This window comes from Urocampus carinirostris, chromosome 10 (genome assembly GCF_059441175.1).
Source record: "Urocampus carinirostris isolate Australia breed hairy pipefish chromosome 10, RoL_Ucar_1.0, whole genome shotgun sequence".
Lineage (NCBI taxonomy): Eukaryota > Metazoa > Chordata > Actinopteri > Syngnathiformes > Syngnathidae > Urocampus > Urocampus carinirostris.
In genome coordinates, this window is record NC_142358.1 from 5,510,081 (window position 1) to 5,518,516 (window position 8,436).

Sequence of the window (8,436 nt, forward strand, 5' to 3'; positions counted from 1 at the left end):
TCTTTCTTTTCCCCAGCTAACACATACAAAAATATTGTAATCTTTAACCATTTTAAATAATCTAAATAACTAATAAATCATAGAATTATGAATAAAGAATCAACCTCCGTATTCTCAAGCACAAGCTGTTTTTTTTTACAAAGAAGATAAGAACGCAGGTTCGGTGCTAGGAATCAAATGGAAAGAGCCATTTCAAGGCAGTGGAGTATTTCCGACGCTGCGTTGCTTGCATTTGTTTTTGTCTGACTTTTTCCATCCATCCATTTATCTGCACCGCTTGTCCTCAGTAGGGTCGCGGGGATGCTGGAGCCCATCCCAGCCATCTTTGGGCAGGGGGCACCCTCAACTGGTTGCCAGCCAGTCGCAGTGTTTGACTTTTTACTTTGTTTTATTTTTATCCAGTGTTTTTCACCATATTCAAGCCTATCATGTCCTTTTTTAAGGAAAAGAGAGTTTTGAAATGCAATCAAGTTTTGCAGGTGGTTGGGTTGAATTTGGGGGTACTTGAATCCCCCCTCAAAACGGGCTGGTTAAGCCAATGCTGTGTTCCATAAATAGTGAAGATTTATTTGTGCATCAAACGACTATTTATAAAAAAGCATAAAGAATAAAAACTGAAACTCTTTGTCCACTTTTATCATCCTTAATCTTTGCCCCCACGTTGTGACAATATGAAAATCAACCACATAGTGGTGCTGCTGAGCTCTCATTCTTTCGCTGCAAGGCCTCCACGTTTTTTCTCCCAGATTACAGTTCTGTATTTTCTTTCCATTGAGGATTTGGGTAAAAAAGCGTTATCTACTTTTGATATACATATATATATCTCATCTCATCAGCCACACCGCTTATTCTCAGTAGGGTCGCGGGGGTGCTGGAGCCCATCCCAGCAATCATCGGGCAGTGGGCAGGGGACACCCTGAACTGGTTGCCAGCCAATTGCAGGGCACACAGGGACAGACAACTCGCTCGCTCATTCACACCTAGGGACAATTTGGACCGGCCAATTCACCTGACATGCATGTTTTTGGAATGTGGGAGGAAACCGGAGTGCCCGGAGGAAACCCGCGCAAGCATGGGGAGAACATACAAACTCCGCACAGGAAGTCTGGAGCTGGATTTGAACCCACGCAGGAGGTTCCCAAGACATGAACTGTGCAGCACATGCGCTAACCATTGCGCCGCCGTGCTGCCCTACATATACATAGAGAGAGAGAGAGAGAGAGAGAGAGAGAGAGAGAGAGAGAGAGAGAGAGAGAGAGAGAGAGAGAGAGAGAGAGAGAGAGAGAGAGAGAGAGAGAGAGAGAAAATCAGTGATTCTGGTGCAAACAAAAAGTTATTTTCCCTCACTGCTCCACTGAGCTTTAAAGGATGTGCGTGATACCAAACTACTATTATTAACTACTATTGATTTTCAGTCATATTCTGCCAATTGATTAAAGAATAATCATTTTACAGCCTTATTACTACACATTCATATATTTTAATATATGTTTGTTCTTGTATTAGTTCTGCTTACACAAGTGGACGCTGCTAACTTGAGCTGACCGGGGCGGCGAACTATTTGAGTCCAAGGTTGCATTGGGTTGAACAAGTTAGGCTTGGAAAAAAAAAAATGTTTTTATTTTGTTGGTATCTGCCTATTTTGAGTCTTCACTTGATACCTTGGCAATGCATGAGGAAAAAAAGATTCCCCATTTTTCAGCAACCTGTATAAATGTAAATATCCTCTTGAAATGCGTAAATGTTTATTTTTATTTTTATTTTTTTAGATCCAATGCTTTGTAAATATAAGTAGTTTTGTTTGAATCACATTTGATAAACATTACAATAAATGCATAAAATTGCCTATTAAAAATGCTATTTTAAAATAATGATATTTTAAATGCAGCACGGCGGGGCAGTGGTTAGCGCATGTGCGGCACAGTTCATGTCATGGGAACCCCCTGCGTGGGTTCAAATCCAGCTCCAGACTTCCTGTGCGGAGTTTGTATGTTCTCCCCGTGCTTGCGTGGGTTTCCTCCGGGCACTCCGGTTTCCTCCCACATTCCAAAAACATGCATTTCAGGTGAATTGGCCGGTCCAAAATTGTCCCTAGGTGTAAATGAGCGAGCTAGTTGTCTGTCCCCGTGTGCCCTGCGATTGGCTGGCAACCAGTTCAGGGTGTCCCCTGCCCACTGCCCGATGATTGCTGGGATGGGCTCCAGCACCCCCGCGACCCTACTGAGGATAAGCGGTGTGGCTGATGAGATGAGAGATGAGATGAGATATTTTAAATGACAGTTACATTATCTGAATGTACGCAATGTTGATTCAATTTTATCTGTATAGCCCTTAACCACAAAAAGTCTCAAAGAGCTGCACAGACCACCATTATAACATCCCCTGATCTAAAACCTACATAAGGGCAAAGAAAAACTCAAAAACCACAGCAGGAGGAAAACTCATGTTACCAGTGGTGTTCTTCAGGGCTCAGTACCCGGTCCCCTCTTTTTCATGATTTATATGCTTCTATTAGGTGATATTATTCAAAAGTATAATATTAGTTGCTATTGAAATACAGATGACACTCAACTGTATCTGCCATTAAAGGAAACTGCTCGTTAAGTTGTGAAAAAAATTGTAGGTCTGTCTGCTTTCTGAAAATATACTTTTATGGTCATAAAGGGGAAACTAGAGACTGGTACCAAAACAGCAACATCTTTTAAAGGGTGGTACGTTTTCTTTAGTGGGCCAGATTAAAATGCCTGATGGTCATTTATGGCCCACAAACCATAGTTCACACAGCCTGTACTAAGCCAATGTTTTTGTAATCAACACATAAGGCTGATAGAAACATGGTGGTGTTATCCTACAGTCGAAATGTAGGCCACACGAATAGAAAAGAAAAAAAAACGGCACAACATTGATAACGGCATGGTAATGACGCAGGAGATTGGGCCAAGGCCTCCTTGTGCATCACCAACAACCGCAACAGTGACACTTGAACTTGTTTAGAAATATCTACCAGAAAATAATATACGCTGGACTTTTCGGGAGATTTTGGTCATTTTTCAAATGCAAATTCCTCACTAAAAACACAGTGAATGTGATGTATTGCTCCATTGCCAGCAAGTTATTGCAATATAAACAACTCATACGAAAAAAAAAACTAAAATTAGAAAAAAGAACTGAAAAAGAAAATCAGAAGTGTTTTTCTTTTTTTTAAGCTTTTTATTTCTCACACACAATTTGACAGAGGATTGGGTCACCCATCATACTGTCATGTCCTGCACGGTTGTCATGGCGCCCATCTGGCCCCGCCCCTTGACACAGGCTGAGACGCATTGAACTGATTGCTTGTGGAGTACTTAAACGTTCCTTTTGGGACTGCCCGTTGCCAGACCATTGCTTTACCTTTTTGAAGACCTGTTCATGCCTGTTTGATCTGAGTAATACCTAGTTTGTAACTTTGATTGCCTTTAAACCTGTTTTGTTTTGTCTTTGGTCCGTTTGTGTGTTGGACAACTTTTATTTCCTAATTAAAGTGACGGATCGTCTACGCATATGAGTTCTGACTTCCTGCTTCCCAGTCTGTTTCCTGACAGAATGGTCTGGCCAAACGATGTGAACTCAGCGAACGATCCCAACACAATTTGGGGAAAGCTGGAGGACGCCGTTTGGGGATCGCCCAGTGAGGTCGCCGCCCTTCAGCTGCAGGCCGAGCAAGCCAAACGCATGCAACGCCAGATGGAGCAATTAGCTCAGCGGACTGAGTCCCTGTCTCGTCTGCTGAATGAGCTCCTATCAGCAACGGCCCAGCCTTCCGCGGCTCCTTCTCTGGCTGCGACATCACCTTCCCTGCCCACTCAGCCACGGCCCCGCCGGTCGGGCCATTGCTGTGCCTCAAATGGGGTTCCCGGGAAGATTTGGCGCCGAGCTGTCCGAGGTTCCTGTCAGCCTCAACGCCGCGCCTGTCGGCCTCAACGCCGTGCCTGTCGGCCGACCTTCCGTACCCATCTGTCGGTCTGACTCTCCTGCTTGCCTTTCTGACTCTCCTGCTTGCCTGTCTGACTCTCCTGCTTGCCTGTCTGACTCCCCTGCTTGCCTGTCTGACTCCCCTGCTTGCCTGTCTGACTCCCCTGCTTGCCTGTCTGACTCCCCTACTTGCCTGTCCGACTCCCCTGCTTGCCTGTCCGACCCCCCTGCTTGCCTCTCTGACTGCTCCACTTGCCTGTCTGACTCCTCTGCTTGCCTGTCTGACCCCCCTGCTTGCCTGTCCGACTCCCCTGCTTGACTGTCCGACTCCCCTGCTTCCCTGTCCGACTCCCCTGCTTGCCAGTCCGACTCCGGTGCTTGCCAGTCCGACTTTGTCGATCGCCGGTCCGACTCCGACGATCACCACTCCGAAGATCGCCGGTCCGACTCCGACGACCGCCGGCCCGACTCCGACGACCGCCGGTCCGACTCCGACGACCGCCGGTCCGACTCGTCCGCCTTCCGCTCCTGCCTCTCCCCATTCCTGCGTTTTCGGAAGAAGGAGTGGGGTTGCCCTCATCGGAGCGTCGACCCATTCTGGGGGGCGAGGTATTTGTTTCCTTTTGAGCTGTCCCTTGAAGGGGGGGTTCTATCGGCTGAGACGCATTGAACTGATTGCTTGTGGAGTACTTAAACGCTCCTTTTGGGACTGCCCACTGCCAGACCATTGCTTTACCTTGTTGAAGACCTGTTCATGCCTGTTTGATCTGAGTCATACCTAGTTTGTAATTTTGATTGCCTTTAAACCTGTTTTGTTTTGTCTTTGGTCCGTTTGTGTGTTGGACAACTTTTATTTCCTAATTAAAGTGACAGATCGTTTACGCATATGAGTTCCGACTTCCTGCTTCCCGGTCCGTTTCCTGACACATACAGCAACACGAAGAAAAAATATATACAATTGACATTCCCATAAATAACAAAGTCAAGTCAAGTCATGTTTATTTGTATAGCCCTTAATCACAAAGAGTCTCAAAGGGCTGCACAGACTCGCTACAAAGACTATTGCAAACTATTATTACAGACTATTATGACACCATCCCGGATATTGTCAAGATAAAATATAGGTTATTCATATGCTATAGAATAGAAGTGTGTTTTAAGCTTAGATTTGAACATTTCCACTGAGGTTGCAGATCACATCACAGGGGGAAGAGCATTCCACAGCACCGGGGCCCGAATAAAGAACGCTCTCGAACCTGCGGATCTCTTTTTGGCTCTTGGGATCACTAGTAGACCAGCATTTTCAGAGCGAAGGCTACATAGGGCGAAATTAAAACTGAAAGATATGAGGGAGCAGGTCCATGCATGATTTTGTATACTACCAACAGAACCTTAAAATCACATCTTAAGCTAACAGGGAGACAATGCAAGTTAGCTAAAATCGGGGTAATGTGATCAAACTTTCTTTTCTTAGTTAAAAGCCTCGCTGCAGGATTTTGTACTAGCTGATGGCTCTTGATTTTGGACTTCAGGAGACCAGAGAGTAGAGCATTACAGTAATCGGGACGGGAGGTAACAAACGCATTAATTATAATCTCCGCATCGGACTGAGACAGCATAGGGCGAATTTTAGCAGTATTGCGAAGATGGAAAAAAGCTGTTCTAGTGATATTCTTAACGTGTGTTTGAAAGGACAGATCGGGGTCAAATATGCCACCAAAATTTTTGACTGATTCACTCTGGGTGATATTACATTTGTCAATGTTCAGAGCTGTTTTTGAGGACAAGTCACAGCATTTAGAATCTATATAGAATCAGAGTTAAGGCGCAAGAAGTTGAGTGACATCCATTCCTTTATAAATGTTAATAAAATAAATAAAATAAAAGGTGAGGTGTTGAGACATCAAGTAAAAATTGTGTGATAAGCTCCCACCTTTTCCAGAATTGATCTAGTTTCAGTAGAAGTCTTGCGGTGATTTTTTTTTCCATAATGTACATTTGCTTTAATTTGTCTCTCCATTGTTTTATGTCAGTTGGCGTTGGTTTCAGCCAGGAAGCTGTGATTATTTTCTTTGCTACCAGAAGCATAACCCTTAGTACATATTTATGTTGACCAGTCAATAATTCATCTGGCAAAATTCCAATACATAGGTCACTGGGTCCAAACGCAACTCCCAACCAATACTTAATATTATCTCTGACTGAATACTTCTCCAGAAATTCAATATCAAAGGGCAATCCCAGAAAAAATGTGTGAAATCTCCAACCCTCCCACAGTTATGCCAACATAAATTGGATGTATTTTTATATTTTGAAGTAATAGAGGGTGTATAGAAGTATCACATTTTTACTTTCTATTCAAAATCCCTCTATGTCAGACTGCTGGTTATTTTTTGTCCCTCTTTCAAAGTTTTCTCTCATTCGTCATCTTTTATCATTACATAAGCTTCTTGTTCCCATTTTTCCTTAACCACCATCTCATTATTACTGAGATCCATTTGCAGAGCTTCATACAACTTTGAGATAACCCCCTTTATTAATTGTCCTTTTGAGTATGATATCAATAATTCCTCAACTTTAGTTGGCTCCTCACATATTTTCCCCCATTCATGTTTCTAGAGGTAATGCCTTAGTTGCAAATATTGGTAAAAATAATTTCTAGGAAAGGTCAAATTCTTGTTGGAGTTGTTCAAACAATTTCAATGCCTGTCCTTCGAACACTTGGGTAATAAACATTCATCCTTTTTGGGCCCATTTTTCAAATCCTACATCCATAACTCCAGGTTTAAAATCTGTGTTTTTCGCTGTTTTTGTAGCCCTATTCACAGACCTTGATATATTGTTTTTTGTATCGTTGACCATGTTTGAATAGTTCCCTTAATCCATTCATTCTGGAGTTTTAACGTCTTCCGCATCACTACTGATATGAATGGTAACGATTCTACAGGCACAGTTGGACAAGACCGCTGCTCCATGTCCATCCATATTGTATCTTTGTCTCTATTAATCCACAGAATAAGAGCTTTAATTTGAACTGCCCAATAATGATATCTAATATTGGGTAGGTCCAGGCCCCCTTTTTCTTTGGAAGCTAGAATGGTTTTGCATTTATTCTAGGTTTCTTATTTTGCCAAAGGAGTTTTGATATCAATTGATTTAACACTTTAAATGTGGATTCCGGAATCAGAAAAGGAAGAGGCTGAAACAGAAATAATAGTCTTGGTAATATGTTCATTCTAATTGTTTCTGCCCTTCTGATAAGGCTTAAGGGCATGTGGTGGAATGTGGTGTAATAGTCACCCCCAAATATATAAACCCTTTATTTGTCCATTTGAAATCAGAGTTTTTTCTTAATATATGTTTTCTTAATAAAGGTTTGGCTAATGTGAATGGTGTTTGTGCACAATGCAAGTCAAGTGCAGAACGCTCAGCAGATCATCCCACTTCCTGGTGTGAATAACCAATTTTGCTGTGATTTTTATTTTAATAGTATTATTTTTCACAATTTTCTTTGTGTTTTACTAGACTTATTATTTGGCAGTTCCTATTAACTTTTTTTTGTCCAAAAAAACAAAAAAATCAATCTAAATCCAAACTTAATGTGTGTGTGTGTGTGTGCGTGTGTGTGTGTGTGTGTTTGTATGTGAATAATAGGCTCCGAAACGGCTGAACTGATTTTGGTGACAATGTACACTGTTGTATTTTACACTTACGCGAGTGTATTTAAGAAGCTTGGGTATCAAGGTATCTCCCAAAAATACCAATAGAATTGATAAACATCTGCTTTTGTAGGGCCTCTAACGCCCCCCCCCCTGGCGTCCAATTTGGGTACTGCAGCTCCCAACCACTCCAAGGATCCAAATCCAATCTTCTAAAGGAACACTTTGATTGATTCAATCGTTTCTTATGCACACATTTCAATAAACCACGCTCATAACAATCACAAGTAGAATGCCCTGCAACAACGGGACATTTGCTTGTTAACACATATTAATACATTTTATTATAGTCAACAAATGAAACAAATATGGTTACATGCAAACAAATATGCCTTTTTTCCCGAGTAAAATAAAAACATATTTATATATATATATATATATATATATAAATATATATATATATATATATATATATATATATATATATATATATATATATATATATATATATATATACTGGACTGTCTCAGAAAATTAGAATATTGTGATAAAGTTCTTTATTTTCTGTAATGCAATTAAAAAAACAAAAATGTCATACATTCTGGATTCATTACACATGAACTGAACTATTTCAAGCCTTTTATTATTTGAATATTGCTGATTTTGGCTTACAGCTGAAAAAAACTCAAAAATCCTATCTCAAAATATTAGAATACTTCCTCAGACCAAGTAAAAAAAATAATTTTATAACAGCAAAACTAAATCAAACATTTAAAAATGTCCATTGATGCACTCAGTACTTGGTTGGGAATCCTTTTGCACG